The sequence below is a fragment of the Polistes dominula genome, unplaced genomic scaffold, assembly GCF_049000335.1.
Source record: "Polistes dominula isolate Pdom_NZ unplaced genomic scaffold, Pdom_raw_medaka contig_12, whole genome shotgun sequence".
Lineage (NCBI taxonomy): Eukaryota > Metazoa > Arthropoda > Insecta > Hymenoptera > Vespidae > Polistes > Polistes dominula.
In genome coordinates, this window is record NW_028301116.1 from 1721435 (window position 1) to 1746207 (window position 24773).

General features: G+C 23.0%; 1 protein-coding gene and 1 long non-coding RNA gene across 6 annotated transcripts in view; one reads left to right on the forward strand and one right to left on the reverse strand.

The window, feature by feature from the left end:
* LOC107070161 (guanine nucleotide exchange factor for Rab-3A) overlaps window positions 1-24773 on the reverse strand; it is a 40112-nt gene that overhangs the window by 13897 nt on the left and 1442 nt on the right. Inside the window, exon 2 of one of the 5 annotated variants that reach the window (XM_089176810.1) lies at window positions 4713-4797. The exons of 1 other annotated variant lie outside the window; for it this stretch is intronic. The gene's annotated coding sequence lies outside the window, so the exon portion shown is untranslated. Of the gene's footprint in view, window positions 1-1870; window positions 2065-4356; window positions 4556-4712; window positions 4798-11512; window positions 11705-24773 lie in introns of those variants that run through there. 3 more of the 5 variants (XM_015328092.2, XM_015328093.2, XM_015328091.2) reach the window with 3 other exon arrangements.
* On the forward strand, window positions 8303-11188 carry LOC107070162 (uncharacterized). Its single transcript, XR_016178055.1, has 3 exons — window positions 8303-9576; window positions 9659-9691; window positions 9765-11188. It is a non-coding gene; the product is annotated as an uncharacterized LOC107070162 (long non-coding RNA).

Genomic DNA, 24773 nt, shown 5'->3' on the forward strand with positions numbered 1-24773 from the left:
AAACTCTACCGTATAAATTCAATTATACACCACTTCATATAAATATTATATTTTTACGATTGGTCATCAATTAAAGTACACTTTGATTGTACTACGTTAATGTTTTAATACTACTCTATCATATTTCATTTCCATTTTTTTTATACTTTTGGTTTCCAATAGAGGAAATCCTGTGGGAACGAACAACCTCTTTTCCTAATGAGTAAACATTCGTGAAGAGGTTGGTTGGTTGGTTGTCTGAGTGACTGACCGAAGGGTTCTCTTGAGTAGATTAAAATGATTAGAGTAGTCATCCGGAAAACGGAAGAAGACCCCGAGTTCGAATACCCAACCCAATTTTACTACACCTACCTAACCTACCATTTTCGAGACCACGAATTTTTTTAAACTCGCATTCCTTTCAGACACTTACTATACTACTATCTCTTACGTCATATTTCAGACAACTCACAAATTGACACCAATGAAATCATCTTTAAAATAAACTAACAAAATGATCACTTAAAAAAATCGTTTTTTTTATTAATGCATACAACATAACTAATAATCAAAAAATATAAATAAACGTTTTATTTTATGACACATAATTGAATAAAATCAATTATTATTATAAAATATTTCTATAAAATTTATGGTGTGGCACATTATTTAAATTTAATATAAAATATAATTAAATAATTTATAAAAATATTATATTTAATTATTAAATTAATTATTTTATTTAATTATTATTTTAATTATTCATTAAATTATTAAATTATTAAATTAAATTAAAAATTATTATTGAAATAATGAAATAATTTATAAAAAAATATAAATGATATAATGTGTCCACCATAAATATGGAAATCGTACGACTATGTGAGAAAAATTTCTACCCTGTGTTAAGTGCACTTCGAGAACATTAAAGGTTGGGAGTAGAGTGATGGGAGGGGGGTTGAGGGGGGAGAAATAGGCGGAGCAAACGAAATTTTTCCTTTTACCCCTTTGTGTGATACATCCCGGAGGCGATCTTCTCATCAAATCGCAATACATATACCTGTTTACGATCCACACATACAGACACACAGACACGTACACCAATGCAAAAAAAAATCACACGAATACTTCGCATTCTCTTTCATCTATTGTTTTTCTTCATTCGAATTAATAATCTTCACGATCTCCCCTTTTTTTTATGTTCACGATCCGTGAATGTTGTTTTCAATGTAATTTCGAAAAATTCATTTAAAAATCAATATAAACTAACACACGTTCACTAACACAATATAAATATAAAAAAAGAAATAAATATGTATATAATATAAATATAATTAATTATTAATTATTGGTAATATATTAAATATTTAAAAATATAATAGTATACAATAAATAAATAAATAAAAAATAATAATAATAATATTCTAATAAGATATAAAAATAATTCGATATTGGCATGCTATGTTTATTTTTGTTTTTGGTTTTTTTTTCTATTTTTTTCTTTCTATACCAATGTTAAATAAAAAACTAAGAAAACAAAAACGAAAAAGTGGTTGTTTTGTAACACCCTATGTTTATTTTTTTTCCTATTTTTTTTCTATACCAATGTTAAATAAAAAACTAAGAAAACAAAAACGAAAAAGTGGTTGTTTTGTAACACCCTATGTTTATGTTTGTTTTGGTTTGTTTTTTTGTATATTTTATTGTTATACCAATGTTTATCGAAAACTAACGTAAGGTAAACAAACAGGTGCTTTGTTTTGTAACATGCTAAGTTTCTTTTTGTGTTTTGTTTTTTTTCTATGTTTTTTTCTATGTTTTTTTTCTATACCAATTTTAATAAAAAACTAAGAAAACAAAAATAAAAAAGTGGGTTGTTTTCAAACGATACCTTTTTTGAATCTTGATAAGACGAATACGATGACAAGTATTTTAATATAAATATAATACTCAAAATGATCACTCAATATAAACACTGTTGTTTTTTAAATTCATATTTGAATGTATATATGTATATGTATATGGATAGTAATAGGATAGTATAAGTAGTCCGCCTACGAGGACGGCTCACCACTGACTGACCATACGTTCTCTTTCCACTTGGCCCATTGTCAGCTAGCAAACTTTACTACCCCTTCCACAGTCCTTTCTCATAGACTCTCTTCATCCACCTGCTTCTCTCAACGAGAGAATTACAGGGCTGCAGAAGGAGATAATGTTACACGTGTAAATATAATTTTCAAATGTAATTATACATGATTTTTCATTTATAATATTAAAAGAATAATATTTTTTTAATTATGTGTGTCAAATTTTAAATAAAATTTAATGTGTAGATTTTTAAAACATATAGTACATATAATAAAAATATGAAATTTTTAAAATTAAATATAGATTTTTTTAAAATATATTAAATTTAAATATAAATTTAAATTATAAATTTATTAATAGATATAAATTTAATTTATAATTTTAATATAAATTCAATTATAAATATAAATTTTATTTAATTTATAATATAAAATTTTTAAAATTTAATATATATATATATCTATCAAATAAAGACTATTAATCTAAAAACGATAATAGAAACTCCTTTTTTTATATATATATATACATAAACGATCGATAACAATTTTATCAACGATACTTCGTGGTATTAATCTAAGCATTTTTTCAAATTAAAAACAATCTATTCTGTGTTTTTAATATTGAATATTTTTTAAATAATATATCTCTCGTTACGTAGAAAAAACGTCAGCTGTTTTCTTCCTCTTTTCATTTCAAAAAAATTGATTATTATTCTATCAAAATTCTACACATATTTTGTATAAATATAATAACAATATTCCATTTTACGAAATATAAATACATAATTCATTGATAAAATATGTTTTGATCTGACTCGTACCCCTAGAGTGGTATATCAAAGCTATAAATTGCTATGATAATCAGCAAACTCAGTAATATGTCAGGCTTATGTCCTTATCTAAAGCTCTTCAGTCTAAAATAACTAATTCGTGTCAGATGTTATTTAACAGATTATACCCAAAAATTATAATATTGACATTGCGATAAATTTTCATTTCAATGAATACATTTTACAAATTTCATTTTTACATTCAATTTTTATTAACATTTAACGTTTCTTATTTTTTATTTATTTTTTTGTTCTAAATTCATAACGAATAAATAAGAAGAGTGATAATCTTCATAGTTACATTCTCATAGATAACATAGCTTTTTTTTGATGAGAACAATTGGCCACTATCTATCGAACAATTCAACAATCATTCCTATAGTTACAATAGTACTCAGTAATAGAACCAAATGGGGTGGTACGTTAATCGTGTCGTCCGTAATTCAACTTAATAAGTCTTAATGAGATAAACGTGACCCTTGTTATAATCTTATGACCAGACTATTATTGCCACTCTGATATCGTCGTCATTCAACGTTTCTCTATCATCAATTATAATCATTTTAATAACAATCCTTTTTAACTTCTCAACTATTCATATATATATATTTATAAAGAACAAGAATAATATATTAATTCTAATCATTCACATATATAACAAAAACACGTACCTATATATATAGTTATTATTTTATAATTTATAATAATTTTATAATAATTATATTGGTTATTTATATTATATACTAGAATAATATATATAATTAATATAATAATATTATATAATATATTAATAATTATAAATTAATATTAAATATAATATATATAAATATAAATTATATTAAATATTATATTGTAATATATTAAAATATATTAAAATATTATATATTTTAATTTTGTTTTATTTTATTTTATATAATTTAATTTAATTTATATTTTAATATATAATATTAGTAATATATAAATTAATATTATATATATATAGTAATAACATATATAATAATATTTTTTTATTTAATTTAATTTAATTTATATTTTAATTTAATTTAATGTAATTTAATTTATATTTTAGTATATAATATTAATATTTTATAAATTCCATGTATCCCGAAAGGGAATCATTATTTTAAATAAAAAAGATATTTTATAAATTAATATTATATAGTAATTATATGTATTATATATAATATAATTATTATTATTATTATTATTATTATTATTATTATTATTATTATTATTATTATTATTATTATTATTATTAATTGGCATATATATAATCTAATCAAAAATATACACCTACATACGCAACATACATTACGTATATATTAAATATAATAATGACGTAACGTAACATATACCCATATGTTATTTTTTTCATACATTTAAGGATGTTAGAAGAAATAAATAAAAAATAAAAAGAAAAAAATATTGAACCATAAAAGGGATCCTTCGGAACACACCTAATGCGAATTTTTGTTCAGGTCGCTTGCGTCCCTGACGATGCAACACGGCGAACGTGAGAAAGATTTCTTCGTACATCCTGCTTACACTTAACTAACACATGAAATTCCTCTATCTCTGCAGCCCTGCAATTCCATCGAGGTGGTTCTCTCTATCTTTCTTATGGTGTATGAACTCGCACACAACATCGTTGAATGGTCTTCTCTACCGAAGTTTAAACCGCCTACCGCAGGTATCAAATAGATTGGTATGTGTATGTATGTGTATATGTTAGTAACGTAGGTAGAATGTAATACACACACTTTCTTACAAATTACATACGAAAAAAAAAACAAACACTCACGTACGCACGTACATTCGTGTGAATCTGTGGTTTTCTTCTACTGGGTGTACGAAAATGGTGATGAATGGAAGGTGGGGAGGTGGTAAAGTTTAAAATCCTATAAAAAGAATAATAATATCAATTTTAAATAATTTAATAATAATTTACATGAAGTTCACAAAATATTTTACAGTATTGTTCATCATAATATTCTTATAATCCAATTTAAAATCGAACAATACACAAATGTAACATAAAAAGGGGCTCTTATTTTATTTTATTTTATTTTAGGTTATGTTCTAGTATTTCGCGCAATTACCGAAATGTATGGCCAACAGATGGCACTAGACTTAAATGTATCTTATTTCTTTGTTTTTTTTAAATTAATTAATTATTTTATACTTATATATTTATAATTAATATTTGTATATTTATATTTATTAATATTTATTAATATTATATATCTATTATTTATTAATATTATATATTTATAATTAATATATTTATATTAATATTTTATATATTAATATAATAATAATATTATTTATATTAAATTTTATATTTTTTTATAATATTTTATATTATAATATTTAATATATTAATAATATTATTTATATTTTAATATATTTATGTTTATATTTTATATATTAATATATTAATATAATTAAATTTATATTTATAATTAATATAATATATATTATATATTTTTAATTAATATCTTTATATATATATATAGATCATTAATATATTTTGATATCAGTTAATTTTAAATATCAAAAAAAAACAATCATAAAATAAATTTAATTAACAATATTTCCTATCAACTTTTTATTAATTAACTATTAAAATTAATATATCTTCTCTGTATTTACAAGACACCCTGTAAATTCTAAACCAAATCGAATATTCAAAGATGCTTTGAATACCACTACATCCTCTGGCTTTCCCTATCAATTGAGTCTTTGGTATTAAACCGATTCATCGTAAAGTTGTTTCTCATGCACGAAATCCCATGAAGCTTTTACGTGATGTAGAAGCACCCATTGGCTTCCCTTTTACAACTAACCACTACTATCATACTATTTCTACGAATGAGATCTAGATCGGTTTAATCCGCTCGAAAACGATAACCAGGAACGTTAAGGTAATCGGAGCTTATCTCTATGACTAAATCCTTATAAATCCTCTTCAGGTAATGTCATCCTCAAACGTTCGAAGGACATGGGGAATTGAGGAGAGGAAATGAGGAAAGTGGGGAAATGAGAAAATCAAGGAAATCAAATCTCCTGTAATTTCCTTCTATTTCTACTATCGATATTATTACTAATAAGAAAATAACACTTTTACTATAGAAAGTTTTTTTCTATAAAATTTCATTAACCCTATTACCCGACACAATACGAAAATGCAAAAAAAATATAATTAAATTAACTGTATAATTATATTCGTACTAACCAAATAAAACTATTTTTGGAACCATTCGTTTTTTTTTTGTTTTTTTTTTAATTTATATTAATTAATTTTAAATATGTAATAAATAAATATAAATTATTATATAAATTTAAATAACTTTATTAAAATATTATATTTATTTAATTAATATTATTGGGCTGGCAACTAAATCATTGCTGATTTTAAAAAGCCATCTATCGACAAAATCCACAATTATTTACTTGCCAAACCAATATATTTATTATTATTATTAATTAATTTATATTATACTAGGGGTGCCCCGCCACGTGGTGCTGTGGCTCACAATCAGTCCGATACACACGTCTTTAAGTCAACGAATTACCTTGTACCGCCATCTGTTAGAATCTTATCGAACTAACAGAGAAAATCATGACTTTTTGTTAATAAACAAATAATTCGCAATAAAATGATATTACGATTATAAAATGAGATATAAACTATCCTATCTTTCAAGTTGGATGAAACTGCATACAGTGTGCAAAATTTTATTAAAATCGGTTCAGTAGTTTAGGAGTCCATTGCGGACAAACAACGTGCACGTAATTTATATATATTAAGATAAGAAGATAATAATTTTTTATTTAAATTTATATAAATTAAGTTTAAATATATTATAATAAATAAATATAATATTTTTCAATCAATTTATTTCAATTTATATAATATGTTATATTTATTTAATTAATATTATATTTTTTATAAAAATGTTTAATAAATTTTGTCAAGCACATAATCGCGTTTAAAAGGCCTATATATATATATATATATAAATTACATATATGTGCATACGTACGTCATCATATGTGAAGATATTAAACGAATGAGAACTGATAGTCGACTACTTGCATTTAATTTCATCATACTATTCTCATCCTTTCGACAACTTACGATTAAACCTCGCAGTTATATTGTACTAAAACTTTGAAAATTATTAACAATGATATATGCGTTCGTGTTCATTGTTTAACATTTAACTATGAGAACGTACTTGCTTCAATTGTAAAAAGAACAAACGTATGATTACGTAAAAAAAACTTCCTTACATATTTTTTATTAGAATTACATAAACAAAATGAAAGAAATGAGCAATTTTTGATTTTTAATTCTATTAACATTTGTATCAGGTAATAATTATTAATAAAAAAAAATAAATTATTAAATTATTAAATTTAATTATTAAATTAAATTATTCTTTATTATTAAATATTAATTTAAAAAATTAGGTAATAATTATTAATAAAAATTAAAATACAAATTGCATAAGTAATAATTGTTAATAAAAATAAAAAATAAAAATTGTTATATATATATATATTTTGGCTCTCACTAAGTTCGTTTATATAATAAAAATGTAATATAATTATAATTATATAATTGTGCAATGCAATAATAATGATATATGTATAATCAACAGGTCATAGGTTAATTTAGATTAACTGTATTAATAAAAAGAATAAAATCCATATAACGTGATCAACTGTTATCAAAATCTATTCGAAACGGCACACGCATACCGGAAAGAGCAATGAAATTCTACAAGAGAGAGAGAGAGAGAGAGAGAGAGAGGAGATAGGTGTACCAGGTACGACTGTACTAACATAAATGAAACTCAAGGTTAGTATCCGTTCAGCTATGAGAATAAAGGAATGTAACGAAGGAAGAATACTTTCTATGCATAAAGATAAATATTAATCATTTTTTTATATTGCGTTTTCTATATTTAATAATGTGATTTATATTTATAATAAAAAATCTATTTTACTATTAATTAATAATAAATTATTTATACTGTTCACAATTACAAAGTTGGAATAATAAATTTTTGTCTATTATATCTTGGATAATTTTTTTTATAAATTAAAACACATTTATTTCGCACACATGTAATATATATATATATATATATATATATAAAATAAAATTCATAATCACGTTGTGAGGAATAAGTAGAATAAAATTGATTTATAAGAATTTAAAAAAAGATATATATATGTATATATAATTAGGATGAAAAAGGTAAAAAATTGGAATTAAAAATAATTATTACAAAAAATTATTTCCTTAATAACAGTAACCTATAAAATACTAACGAAATACGAAATAAATGTGTATACATATATATATATATAAATGAGCGAGTAATTGCACCGTATACTAAAAAAGGTGCATCTCTCTAAAAAAAAAAAAAAATGACACTGAGAACAACGAGGACAAAGATTACGGACAAAAGTTTCTCCCGAAATAAAAGATAAAAAAAAGAATTAAAAAAATAAATAAATAAAAAATAAAATGATTATTCATCACGATTACGGTATGATAAGCAATTATTTTACGGTCTCTTTTTTAAAACGTTTCTTTGAGCCTATTTCAAAAGGAATTACCATCGTCTCGTCGATTACACACACACACACACACGCATGTACATTTTATTATACATCTCTTAAGAGAATCTCATATATATATATATAGAAAGAAAAAGAACGTGATCCTAAACAGTATCTCAGGGATTCGAAGTATCATAAGCGGTTAATAGTAGTAGTCACGCACGCACATATACACGCATGTATGCACGCACGCACGTATCCATTATTTAATATATATACATCTCTTAAGAGAAGTATAATATATATATATTTATCAACCCATTCCACTCATGCCACCTATCCCTCAACTCCCCACCCCCAACCCATTTTTTATAGAATATAGCGTGTCAGTCTGAAGGTGAATTTCGAGGAAGATGGTACATAGATCATATATTCCGATGTTTTAAGCATCACTGGACACTTGCATCGATTAATTAAGAATTATTTTAATAATCTAATGCACTTTTTTTTTATTGTAGCATAATTTCACCCTCGAAGTCATTAATGTGTAGGAGTGGTCAAATAATTACATTAGAATGAAAAAAATGATTAAATTAGAACGTTACAATCTTAAATTAAAATATTAAATTATAAGAATATTATTACCGTTGCACACATACGTAATGTTCGGAATATCATTTAAACCACATTGAATAAATGCATTTTCATAGATGACCATTTGTCAGTCTGAAGGTGAATCTCGAAGAGAACGATACTCCTGACATATATTTCGTACTTTTAAACATCAATACACATTCCCATCGATTAACTAACAATTATTTTAATATTCTAATACACTCTACTTATATTACAACATAATTTGATCCTCGAAGTCACCATTATGCAGGTGTGATAAAATAATTGCATTAGAATAGAAAAAATACTAAAATAAGAACGTTTAAATCATTAATTCTCTTTATTAGGAATATTATTACCATTGCACACATGAGTAGTGTTCGGAATGTCATATAAACAGTATTGAATAAATGCAGTTTCATAGATAGCCATTTGTCAGTCTGAAGGTGAATTTCGAAGAAGGTGGTGCTCCGAACATATACACGGTGCTTATAAACATCTATACACATTCCTATCGATTAATTAACAATTATTTTAATATTCTAATACACTTTACTTATATTACAGCATAATTTGACCATCGAAGTCATCACTGCGCAGGTGCGATAAAATAATTACATTATAATGCAAAAAATACTAAAATAACGTTAAAATCTTAAATTCTATTAATTAGGTGAATTATTTTCGTTATGCACATGAGCTACATTCTGAAAGTCATATAAACAGCATTGAATAAATGCAGTTACATAGATGACCACTTGTCAGTCTGAAGGTGAATTTCGAGGAAGACGGTACATAGATCATATATTCCGATGTTTTAGGCATGACTGAACACTTGCATCAATTAATTAACAATTATTTTAATATTCCAATGCACTCTACTTATATTAGAATAATTTTTATATACGAATTATATACAAGGTGTCCAAAAAAAAATCATTTAATATTTTTTTCTGAACATCCTGTATATAGATACAGAACGTGATCCTAAACAGTATCCCAGGGATTTGGAGGACCGTAAACGAGTGTAGTAGAAGGTAGACACGCGCATGCACACGCGTACGCACGCTCTCACGTTCCTCCCGGGCCGTGACCCGACTGCGCACGAGCCGCGGAGAATTCCATCGTGAAAAGGGCTTCGCGTGTTACAACTACAAACTTAACATCTAACACAATACACAATATAGTATACAACATATATAAAGAAAGAGAAGACCCTACCCATATATACAATACTTACACATATGTATTTGAGAAGAAATAAATCCTACATATGTGTATGTATATGTATATATATATATATATAGATATACATACTTGCTATTAGTCAAGTGAAAGAAAGAAAATTGCCCGACAAACAAAGCAGCACCCCAACCCAAGAAGACAATACACACATGATGATGTCTGTCCTTCTTCCACGACATCCAAAATAATTTTTTTTACTCCTCTTTTCTTTTTTACGAGTTCTCTTGGCAAGATTGAATATACAATTCTTTTTTTTTCTTTTTTTCCATTACCTGTTGTGTTACATGTTAAGAAGTAAATTGTAATCTTACGTATATTATAAGGAAAGGAAACGTATTATTATTATTATTATTATTATTATTATTATTATTATTATTATTATTATTATTATTATTATTAGTTAAAAAAAGAAAAAGAAAAAGGAAAAGAAAAAATTAAAATTAGTTTCTACGAAATGCAAGATAGATTATTTCCATTTATTATTAAACGTCGATAATTTTCTATCATTTTCATTATTATTTTCTCTTCGTCACTCTAATGATATCGAATAAAAAGAAAAGAAAAAAATATCGTTGAACGTGCTGATGTAAAAGAACAATGATAAAACGGTAATAAAAAAAGAAAAAAATATCCTTTAAAATAATCTCATGTGTATGAATAAATACATTAGTTAATTATACGATGAAGATTTCTATATGGTAATCGTGGGAATAATATCGTAGACATAATTATGATAAATGTTATTCAGATATATCTTATTCTTGAATAATTCATGCACGCGTTTCTTTTCCTTTCAATTTGAAAAAAATAATAATTAACGAAAGTATTGCGCATGTGTGTGTGTCTGAGAATATTTTTTAATATTTAACACTAAAATTATGATTTATTTTATATAATATTTAATAATATTATTAATTATTTATATAATAATATTTAATATTATTATTAATATAATTAAAATAATATTATTTATTTAATATTTATTCAATACATTTGTCAAATGATTAATTTTTAATCAAAATTAAATCTATTACAATTGTGTGAATGCACATAATAATTAATTTTATACTAATTTATTTTAAATAATAAAAAAGACAATATTTATAACTATAATCATTTGACAATAAAATAGAAATAACTAATAATATTGAATATAAAATGATATATATTACTCACACCTCTAGTATCAATATTTCGGGGATTTACATATACACCTACGCACTGTATATATGTATTATTCACCAACGATACACATACACACACTTGCGCAAATCCGTATGCATATCATTTGCATAGCAACTAACAACGCACACTTATACGCGAAATAAATTTGTTAAAATCTTATATCGTTGTTGCGTATCCGAAGACTGGGATAAGACTAATAGTAAATTACGAAACTCCTACGAACTAAATCCGAGGAACACCGAACATACACGAAGGTCAAAGTTCGTCCGATGAGATTTGTTATAGAATTCTAAACGACGACAAAAGCCGACCGAAAACCGAAGTAAAACACCTTGGCCGAAAAGTACGATATGTAATTTATGTTATTTATATATATATATATAAACCAAACGTTAAATGATCTAAAAACAATTCATTTCGTAATTTTGACCTATACTCATCCCCTTTTCTTTTCAGTTGTTATTCTTCACAGTTTTCAACAAGACGTGTTCCTGTACTACGTATTATATACATCTTTTTTAATAATATTCTAATTAATAATATTTTTAATATATATATATATATTAAATTTACATATATTTCTATATCTAATATTTATATATGTATATATTAAATTACTATAATATTAAATTATTATAATAAATTATTTTTTAATATAATTTTATAATTTATATATATATATATATATATATATATATATATAATAAATAATATTATATATAATTATATAAAATATATAATATATATTATATGTATATTTAATATTATAAATTAATATATATAATTTATATAATATATATAATATAATTATAATAATATAATTATAAAATAATAAATATAAAAATATATAATATATAAAATTAAAAATATTATTATGATATATATTATAAATTATAATTAAATATATATATAATAAATTTAAAAAGTTATTAAAATAAATCGTTTTACTTCTTTTACTCACTTTTTTTAATGATGCACCAATTAATAATATTTTTAATATTCATATATATATATTTTTTTTACAGTTATTAAAATAAATTATTTTACATACACTAGCTCTCTTTTCATACGTCACTAATTATTTTTTATTCATAGTAAAATATCATTAAAGAGTTAGTTTCCAAAATGATGTCTTAGAGTAATACAAATTTAATATTTATTTGGTTGAGGAAGAACATATTTAAAAAAACTAGCAGCATATGAGAAAATATCTAGGTTACATATGAATTCACAAAAGATAGAGATAGAGAGAGAGAGAGAGAGAGAGAAAGAGAAAGAGAAAGAGAGAGACTTATGTAGTCAAAGTAATGGGTACGGTTCAAACTCGATAAAACAACACGACTAACAGGAAAACTATTTTTAAAAGACAGAAACAGAGATAAGAAGTAAGATAGATTAACCCATTTTTTTCCTTTATTTTATTTTTATATTCATTTTCATTTTCATTTTGACAGTTTTCCAGAAAGAAATCCAATATATCAAAATCCTTTAAATCAATAAAAAAAAAACCAAAACTCCTCCTCTATCCTTGAGATGAGATAAAGTTTTTAAAACGAACAAACATATTTTCTTTCATCGGATTTAAAACGTTTAATGTGATTGACGAGTATACTCGTTACGTAGAAGTGGTATTAACGAGTATATTCTTCATTGCTTAATTCTGAAGACACAAAACGGTGCGTGTTCTATTAAACAAGGGTACGACAATTAACTGTTTAATAAACAAATCATTTGAGAAATAAATGTATTTGATAAAATAATATCTAACGTGTGTATACGTAATATACATATATAATATAATAAAAATAATATAGATATATTTAAATATAATATAATATAAATATAATATACATATAATATAAATATATAATATAATATAAATATAATATAAGCAAAAATATATAAAAATAATATTAAAAAAAAATATATACAAAATATATAATAAAAAAAAAGTAATATAAATAAAAATATCTAAAAAGAGAAAGTGGAAAAGGGATGAAGGGTAGGTAGGGTGAAGGGAGAGAGTAGTAGGTATTAAAAGGAAGAGGGGTCTTTGGCCACGATGTGATCGAAGTAGTATTTTTATGTCGAACATAGGGATAGGTATTATCGGAGCTTTATGAGTTACGAGTACGGGAAGTTCTCTACTTATATTAACACACACATACACACACACACACACACATACATAGGCAAGAAGAGCAACAGCAAACGCGACCATGGGGAACCTGCCGTACCGGTTTCCAACTGGATTCCACTCTGTCGTACGCATTGATGGCATAAAGAACCTCGCAGAACGGTGTATTCCTCGATCCCTGACCGATCAGAGACGAGATCCAATCGAGAATAGATAGAGTACACCAATTTCTAATAACTTTTGAACCAATCATACGATTTTCATTAATTATGCCATTACTATTACTAACTTTACTTTTACAATCGGAACTTGAATCACAATCGACAAACTTGTAGAATTTAAACCAAGGTTCCTCTCGTTAAACTTCATTTACTACGCTCTGATTAATTTCACTCTTTCTATCTTTCTTTAACTTTCTATTTTATATATATAGAAAATATTTGAAACATTACATTTTTCAATTAAATAAATATTTAATAATATTAAATTTTGTAATATTAATTTTATACTAATTTAATATTAATTTTATAATATTAAATAAATATAATAAATATTTAATATTATTTATTCAATTTTTATAATATAATTACTTTATTTTTTTTTACTTTTTATATAAATTTTTTTAATATGAAATTTGAAATATTTTTTATTTACATATATATAATATTTATATATAATAAATATATAAAAAATATTTTAAAATATATATAAAATACTTTTAATATTTTATATTTTATTTTATTTTATAATAAAAATATTTTTAATATTTTAGTTATTTTAAAATATTTTACTAAAATATTTTTATATTTTTTTATATATTAAATATTTTATATTTTTAAAATTATTTTAATATTTTAATTTATATATATATATATATATATATATATATATATATATATATATATATATATATATATATATATATATACATACGTATTTACTTTTTATTTTTTATTTCTTTCTTACAAATTTATACAATATATTTTGTTTATAACGTGATTCTCTTTAAGCTAAATCCAATTACACATTACACAAATGCATTAGTACAAACCATTAACTATTATTACTATTATTATTATTATTATTATTATTATTATTATTATTATTATTATTATTAGCATTAACCATAAGCTCGATTTTATGAAATTATGCTTAGAAACAACAAAAGCTTCTATACTTGCGATTATCCTGCTCCAATACTTTTATCGACTGCAACATTGTATACACACATGTATGTATATATATTTATTAGAAAGATGTATGTAAGTGTGGATGTAAATATATAGTATACTTATATTATGTTTGCTACTTCTATTGTATGCACATGAACATGCATCGCATAGAAGACGTTATTGTTCTAAATTTTTCTAACTCATTCGTCATTGTCATCATTGTATCGATGACGTAAAACATATCTTATGTTAGATGTATTAGAAAATAATCGATTGTAGATATTCGTGTATATAATTCTGAAAAATTTATTATAAAAATTGTAATTAATTTCTTTACAATATATTTTTTTTATTAATTTTCATTTGAATTTATTTTTATTTCAATTTTGTACGACCACGGATAAACTCTTTCAAGTTTACCACGTACGTTAAATATTTTAACGTTAAAATAAAATAAAATAAAAAATATTAGGTGTATTATAAAATATCCATCAACAAATAATTGAACTAATAATTCTGAAAAATTTATTACAAAATTTGTAATTAATTTCGTTACCATATATTTTATTATTCTATTAATTTTCATTTTAATTTACTTTTTATTTAAATTTCGTACGATTACGGGTTATTGATATGATTGTATTATTGGATATCGAAAATAACTCTTTCCAGTTTACCACGCACGTTAAATATTTCAACGTTAAAATAAAATAAAAATAAAATAAGAATAAAATAAAAATAAAATAAAAATAAAATAAAAATATAAAATCGTCACACCAATAATATTTGTTTGTTTCCACTAAAACTACGTTGATCCTTTAAACAAAAAAATAAATACGTGAAAAAACTATTTCATATTTAAATTCCGCTGTGTATTTCAATTCAATATATTTCCTAAAAAATATTTAATTCGCAAACCTGTGTGTACGATGATATTTTTCCAAAAAGAAATTGTTATTAAAAAAAAATACGAATACTCTTATCGAACGAACAAAATAAAAATTTCGTCTTTAATCAAATATTCATTTTGCAAATAATCGTGGAAGAAAAATAATATAAAAAAAAAGACAAAAGAAATGCGTTAACGCTTGAATAGAATAAAATGTGTTTTTTCTGTTTTTAATTAAAATCTTATCGGTTTTAAACGTACGTTTAAATTTATGTCTCAAGCAAACGATCGATCAATGACTTACGAAGGATTACGAGTAACCAACAGCAACAGCAGCAGCGTACAGCATACGTATAACATATGTTATGTACATACATATGTGTCTATACACACGCATGTTATAAAGACGGAAATTTACTTTCAAGCTATGGAAAATTTACCGACCTACGGAGAAAGTTTCGATTATCTTGAACAATTTATTTTCCTGATAAAGTTGAGAATTATTATGGAAAATAAAAAAATAACAAAAATTAAACCGAACAAGATCAATCCCCTTTTTTACGTTTATAAATAAATAAATAAAAAAGAAAAGAACATGTTATATTATTAATCAGTGTTTATTTCGTAGAATTATTATATTATATGAATTTATTATAAATTATTATTTATTGTAAATTTATTACATATTATTATATTATATTTAATTCCGGATGGTGGATGGGAGAAGGCGTTGAAAGAGAAAATGATAGTAGAGATGTGTGAGGTAGCGAGGTTTTTCGAGAGGGTAGCGAGGGGAAAAGAATAAGAAATAACTAGATATAAGAAAGTAGTATAAGAGATGTATGACACTGTATGTAGCAAGGAGGTTATGTTGAAACCCGCGAGGGTAGACATGAAAGTATCTGTACATATCTATCTATATTATATTTAATTATACTTTTATATATATTATTTAATATATTATATTAAATTTAGTATATAATATTATTGTATATTATATTTAATATTTATATTTTTATTTTATTTATTTATTTATAAATTTATTACAAATTATGTTTAAGTTTTTAAATTTAAAATTATTATTTCTAAATGTACTATAAATTATTTTTAAATTATATTATATATATATATATATATATATATATATATATATATATATATATATAATTTAATAAAATAAATTATTATAATATTTATATAATAATAAATAAATTATTATTATATTATTTATTATAAATATATCTGTTAATAAATTATTAATATAGAAATTAATAAATTAATAATATAGAAAAATTACATGTCATTATTAATCACTGTTTATTTCACAGAATTATTTTTAAAAACTTTTCTAGTATTTGTCATTCATTAATATTTGTATCATTTTTATGTTTAATTTCAAATATTCATGTGTTTATATCTTCCAAATGTTACCTGAAAAAAAAAATGAATATTTCCCAGATTATTATTAAAAATAGATCATCATAGATAATTTAGTATAAAATCATACGATATACTTTGGTAACTTAGTTCGAAACTCAACAACCTTATGATTTCTCTCTCGTATACGATAGCATTCACTTTGCTCAAAGTGAAAGTCGAATTACTGTACACCGTTGATATATAGAAGGTGTCCCCCCTCTTCCCTCGCCCCTGATGACATCTTCGCGAAACGATTGACGATAAGGAATGGTATTCGTTTTCGTCAACGATAAAGCAGTTAAAAGAAAATAGGTCAATAATGTTGAAATGAAAACAAAATAAGTATTCCCGTTAAACTAGTATTAAATAAAAAATAAAAAAAAACATGAATAATAATAAATAAATTGGCCAAGCCTCAAAGTATATATACATGTATATATATTTTATCAAGTTTTATCATCTATCATTAATTTAAAAGTTATCCCCATGTGCGTAGAAGGTATTTAATATAATTATATATTGAACGATATATATATATGTATATAGGTATATAGGTACCCGGAATCTTGTTTGAAAAAGAAGAAAAATAAAAAATAATAATAACAGTGTACAAATTAAGATAGATAGGTGAGAAAATCTGAAAATTTTGCTAAGAAAGTTAATTGCTTATGAAATTACATTTTATTACAATAATAAATAATCGACGTTAGTTGAGGATATAATAATTAAAACGATATATATAATTACTATGCAATTAATTCAGTTGTAATTTTATTTTTGTAATTTAAAAATCAACCGTATTATGTATAAATTATCATTGAACAGTCTTTTTTTTTATAGGTCTTTGAAATATCGTTTCTAATTCGGTCTGTTACTCACCATTATAGTTTTTATTCTTTTTTTTTTATATTATTTTATAGACAGATTATAAATAAGTGCATTACTTACTTTCTCCAGTCTTCAAAATCTCCCTTCAATCGTTTCAATCACACGAGCTGCGTCGTGATTTCTCATGTACAGAATAAAAGGATCAAGTAAACTAATGCAAACTTTATTTTTCAATTTTAAAGAGAAAATTTACTTTTGAAAAAAATTTCTCACACATGTTTTAAACGTGCTTAAACTAATAATTATTTTCTATATTTTACATTTTACAATTTATTTACATAATGATGTTAACATGTTCCGTGCCAAGCCCTTTTTTACCTGACTTGTCATTCAAGCCATTTAATTATGTTTTAACAAAATCAACCATTACATGTAATTATTAAATTATTATGAATATTTTATATAATTTTCAATATAATAATTGAACAAATTTATACGCTTCTTTTCTATACTGCATATAATATATGTTCTATAATGCATCAATATTTTAATAGAAATATTATTTTTTACAGAATTCAATTTATTCTAAACATATATTTTCAGTGCATTAAGTAAATATGTATAATAATAATATATAAATAATATATTAGGTCGAGTCATAAGTAACTTCCGATGCGGCTATGTAGAATCTATTTTTCGTATTTACCTACTATAAGTCACCGAAACAAACGGATTTTTAATATCACTATATAGATGAGGATTCATTTAGTCTTCTGTTAACTTTTTTATGCAGTCAATGTTACATTTAACCGTTTTTCTTAACCACAGAAATGGATAGTAAAAAGTGCATATTCGATATGTAATGCTTTAAGAATTTAAACAAGGCAATAGCACTGAAGTGGCAACTGAAAAAATATGCAGCGTGTACAGTGCAGGACTGATAACTGATAGGGCAGTCAGAAATTGGTTTGTAAAATTCCGTTCTGAAGATACGATCTTAAAAGATGAACCGAGTGCAGGACGTATTTCCGGCTTTGACGAACCTTTTAAAGATAATATTGGAGCAAAATCCAATAGATACGTTTAACAATTGCAAAGAGTGCAAAAAAAACTCTATGAAAAGTGTTTTGCACTTATCAGTCGTAGAAACACCGTTCATTGTCTCATAAAAAACGGAAGTTATTTATGACTCGACCTAATATAAATAATAAGTAATAGTATAATATGTAAATACATATAATAATATTTTAATAGAAATATTCTTTTATGAAATTCAATTTATTATAAACATATATTTTCAGTGCATTAAATAAATATGTATAATAATAAGTGTACCACCAGTAGTACACATGGCCTGAAGAACAAGTTTAACGTGTACCACCGGTGGTACACGTGGCACGAAACGTATTACCAGTTATTAATATTGTCGTATAAAAAAAATAAATAAATGATAAATTAACTTTCATGAAATCATTACTTAGTTACTTTTTATCATTAATTAATGACTAATCCAAAATAATACATTTGTCGTATAAATGATACAACTTTCCCGTTATTTTTTTTATACGTTTATTATATTACTCCTTTTTTCTTTTCTTTTTTTTTTTTAAATCTTGAAAGAATTACGATCGAAAGGAATAAATATAATATACACGTACATATCAACGTATGTGTGGTGTATATTTACTTACTCGTGATCGCTTTCGTGCGATTAGAAAGCACGGAGAGAAACCTCTCTTTCGATCCTAGCAAATAACAATAATGATTACACTTTGAAACGTTACAAAAGTTATTTCTTTCATTTTATTTTCGTTGTAGGATATCCAAAGAAGAAAAAAAAGAGAGGAAAAAAAATGAGTTGTAATTTAAATCGATAATGTGTATAAAAAAAGAAAGAAAGGAAAAAAAAATCATTGACGAAGTATCTTAGAGTGCAAGGACCTCTCTCTTCAGTCATCTATATGTATATATTAATATGTATATGTATATGTGTATATATATATACCACTATATATACTGTTATAACGGTATCAAGCATCTCCCACTTTATTTTTCACACGACGCCTCTGGTTATGAAGAGAGCCTTTCGTGATTTACTGTTTACCAAGCAAGCGGTTGCTGATCCCTTTTGTAAAAATAGAATTTTATTCTTTGATAAGGTAAAAACACCGTCCTACGTCTTTTCTTCATACCTTTGAAACATGTTTTTTTTTTTTTTTTTTTTAATAAAAAAGAATGAGAAAGAGAGAAATAAGAAATAAGAAATAGGAAATAAAAAAGGAAAAAAAACGTGTTAAGACTTTCAAAGAGTAAGAATTTTCTGTATTTGATTATCATTCGAAATAACTCTTTCTACTGTTTCACGATTCCCTCGAGTTACTCTACCAAGGATTACAATGCTTTCAAATCGTTGGAATTTAACATTAACCCTTTCGCTTCGAAAAATATATATATATATATACAGAACGTGATCCAATAACAGTTGCTTGCGTAAAAGAATTTTCATTATAGTCAAGTATTTGATAAATATTCGATATGTTTTTTTTTATGAACAAAATTATTATTATTATTATTCTTTTTTATTATTTATTTTATTTATTACTTATTTTTATATATTTATTATATTATTTTTTTATTTATTTATTACTTAAGTTAGATATTTAATTTATTATTTTTTTTTATTTATTACTTATTTTATATATTTATTTTATATTATCCTTTTTTTATTACTCATTTTATATATTTAATATATTTTTTTTTATTAATTACTGATTTTATTATTCTTTTGTAATAATTATCAAATTAAGTGTAATCAAACTTATTACAAAATTTACAAACTAAAATACTCGATTATGTTTTGTACGTATTGTCCTTTTTTTTTTATTGGCTCTTATTCTTATTTTATTACCACACATAATAAATAATTAATTTAAGTATATTTTTAAAGGTTCATTTTTTTGTTTTGCTTTTTTGTATAAATTATTTTTCAAATAGTACGGAACAAAAAAGAAAATGGTATTGATACAGATTGGATTTTTTATTTTGCGTAATATTTTCCAAGATTATAATTCTAAAGTTAGGTGATAATCCAAGTTGAGGTATCAATGAGCACATGTAAAACGATAATAGTACAAGACCGTGTAAATTTGCACAACGTCAGGTACTCGGAATAATCCTTCGTTTGTTGGTTAAGCCGAGTTTAAGCTTTCACTACTACAACGTTGAAACAGGCATAATAAAGTTATCACGTATGACACGTATGATAAAACGATTGACAGGATTTTATGATGAAATAATATCCAACCTTCGATTTTCTTTTCTTGTTCTTAAAAATAAAATTACCAATCTCGAAGGATACTATTTACAATTTTTTATTTTTTTTCATTGAAGGTATCCTAAAAAAATATAACAGAAATCGTGTAATTAAATAAATTAATAATTTTTAATTTTTTTGTATCTGTGTGTTGAAAAAATTCTATATACATATTTCCATTTTTTTTTTTTTTACTTTAATTGAAAGCATCCTAAAAAAATATAACAAAAATCGTGTAATTAAATAAATCAATAATTTTTAATACAATAATTTTTTAATTTTTCTATATCTCTGTATTTTACAAAAATTCTATATACATATTTCCAATATTTTTTTATTTTAATTGAAGGAATCCTAAAAACATATACAAATATAACAGAAATCGTGTAATTAAATAAATCAATAATTTGTAATAGAATAATTTTTTAATTTTTCTGTATCTCTGTATTTTACAAAAATTCTATATATCTACATAGTTCCATTTAAATTTATTGTCATGAGTCAAAAAAGAGAAAAAAAAATAAGATAAATAATTCAAAGCACTTGAAACGATTGAAAGCTATTCTACTCGTAGAACATTTTAAGGACGAATATAAAGAAAGATCTTGAAAGTATTGAAAGAAGTATATTATACATTTGAAATCGATATCAATATACGAAATGGACCCACTATTCAGATCAAATACATACATATGAAAAAGAGAGATAGTGACACGATGAGAAAAATATCTTCAAGATTAAGATACAAGAGAAACGATCCATTCATCTCTGTGTACATATATCACATATATATATATATATATATATATATAATACAAATGTAATACCAATATAAATATATACATGTATACATAAAAATATAAATAGATAAATATATACATATATGCATAAAACAAATATAAATAATAAAGAGAGATATGTGAGTATACACACTTTACACATATACATATAAATTACATAAATACGTATAAATATAATATGATGATTTTTTATAATTTAATTAAATAATTTAATTTTAATATTTAATTCAATTAAATATATGTTTTTATTTTATTATTTTATTTTATTAACAATAAGTTATAAGCTATATTACATAATATTATGTTTCTTAGTTATAATTGTTTATTATTTATTATTATTTTTAATTTTATTATATAAATAATTAATATAATAATATATGTATAATTAATATATTTATAATATTTATATATAATATATTATCTATTAATTAAAATTATATAGTAATTAAATTATTAAATTAAATAATTTATGATTTAATAAATTTTTATTAATTTTAATTAAATTTTAATTAATGAATAATTTAATTAAATAATAATTTTATTAATATATAATATTAATATATAAACTTATTTATTATTTTTTTATTGTCAATTTTTGGAATATATTATTTAAAGATTCCTTAGTCCCTTAGTTTCTTAGTATACAGTAAATGGCGCTTTATTATAATTTTATTAATTTCAATTTTTTATGGTTACAATTTACTTTGTCTATATTCTTTTAAAAGAGATTGAATTTTAGATAAACAAAAGCATTATTTTAATTTAACAAAAATTATAAATATTACAAAAAATGTATGTTTGCAAAAGTAGAAGTTTCTCTTTCTCTATTGTTTCTTAGTTACAATTGTTTGTCCGCAATTAACATCGAAACTAATATAACGATTTAAATAAAAATTGATTTATTTTATTTGATTTTCTTTAACTTAAAAGATAGATTAGTTTATTTAGCTATTTATAATTTTTTTATTGGCCAATTAAGAGATATTAAATTTAAGGTTACCTTAGTTCATATAATATAAATTCATATATGTATAAACTCGTTTTGTTCCACGTGAGAGCTTAGGTCAAGGACTTTAAAAAGATCGGTTGGTAAATACATATATATGTATATAATGTAAATCGAAAAATATATTTGCAATTCGTTCGCTTACTTTCTCTCAACTTGACGACCGTATTATTTATTCGTATTCGTAATATGCGAAGAATGCCTGGCACGCGTTCATTGAACGGAATAAAAAGATCTATGGACGAGTTCATATCGAAACGATGTGTAAGTGAGTGAATGTATGTGTATGTGTGTGTATGTGTATGTGTATGAGTGAGTCGTTAAACCACTCGTCGAATTGAACTGTCATCCCCTTTTATGCAAAACCTTCCGGTTCTCGATCCAGGAGAGATTAGAAAGCCTCTTATACGGAAGTGCCTCGTGACACGATTTAAACAGAAGAAAAAAAAAGCAAAAGAAAAATAATACCTGTACAAAACGCGTTACGTACGATCGATCGATCTTCTTCTTCATCTTCTTCTTCATCTTCTTCATCCTCGTTTCGAAATCAAGCAAAAGAAGATGGAGAAACACCGTCATGCTCCAACACGTTTGAATGATTGTACTTTTAACCTCACTTACTATCTAACCTACCTAACTACTACCAACATTACAGACAAAATGATTTGATAATATAAAACGAAAATTTGTTTTATGTTATATTATTTTTATTTAGTATTTTTATAATAAATAAATTGCATATATTTATTAATATATGAGAAAATGATTAGGTAATGTAAAACGATTAAAGTTGTTTTATATTATATTATTTTGATATAATAAATAATTTTTATATATTTATTAATTTATTTATTTATAATTATATTATATTATATTTATATAAATATATTATATAACTTTATTTAATAATGTATTATTTATTAAAGTAATATTTATTAAATAAATATTATTAAAATTAATTAGCTATTATTATATTATATAATAATTAAATTAGTACTTATTATTTATTTAAATAATATTAAATTTATAATAATTTTTAAAAATTAACTCTAATTAATACATATATTATATAATTTTATAATTTATATATTTATAATTTTAATTTAAATAAATATAATATATTATTATTATTTATATAATAATTTATATAATATTATATAATATTATAATATATTATTATTATATATAATATATTATATAATAATATATTATATAAGATTATATTATAATATAAGTTATAAATTAATTATATTTTTATTAAAATGTTACACGTGTTTTTTTTGTTCTTTTTTATTTTCTTAAATATTCTTATCTCATCAACGATATTTCGTTCATTCTAAGGAAAACTAAAATTAAATGTGCACTAACTAAAAATAGCTATGAACGAATATTGGAACTAGTTTAATATAGAAATAGAACTTATGCGTAATACATTTTAAATTAAACGACGAAATTAAATAATTCTTTTCACACACACACAAAAAAAACAAAAATCCAACGAAAAGAAAAAAAACTGTTTGTATTTCTCTCTATCTCTTTCTCCAATTTTCGTCATTTTTTGTTTTAATCAAATTTGTTATGTCACGTTCTGAAATAAATTTAAAACTTTTATTTAAAAAAAAAAATTGTTTAGAAAAATTCGCATATCTGTCTTATCCAGGACATTAATTTAAACACATCATCATCAT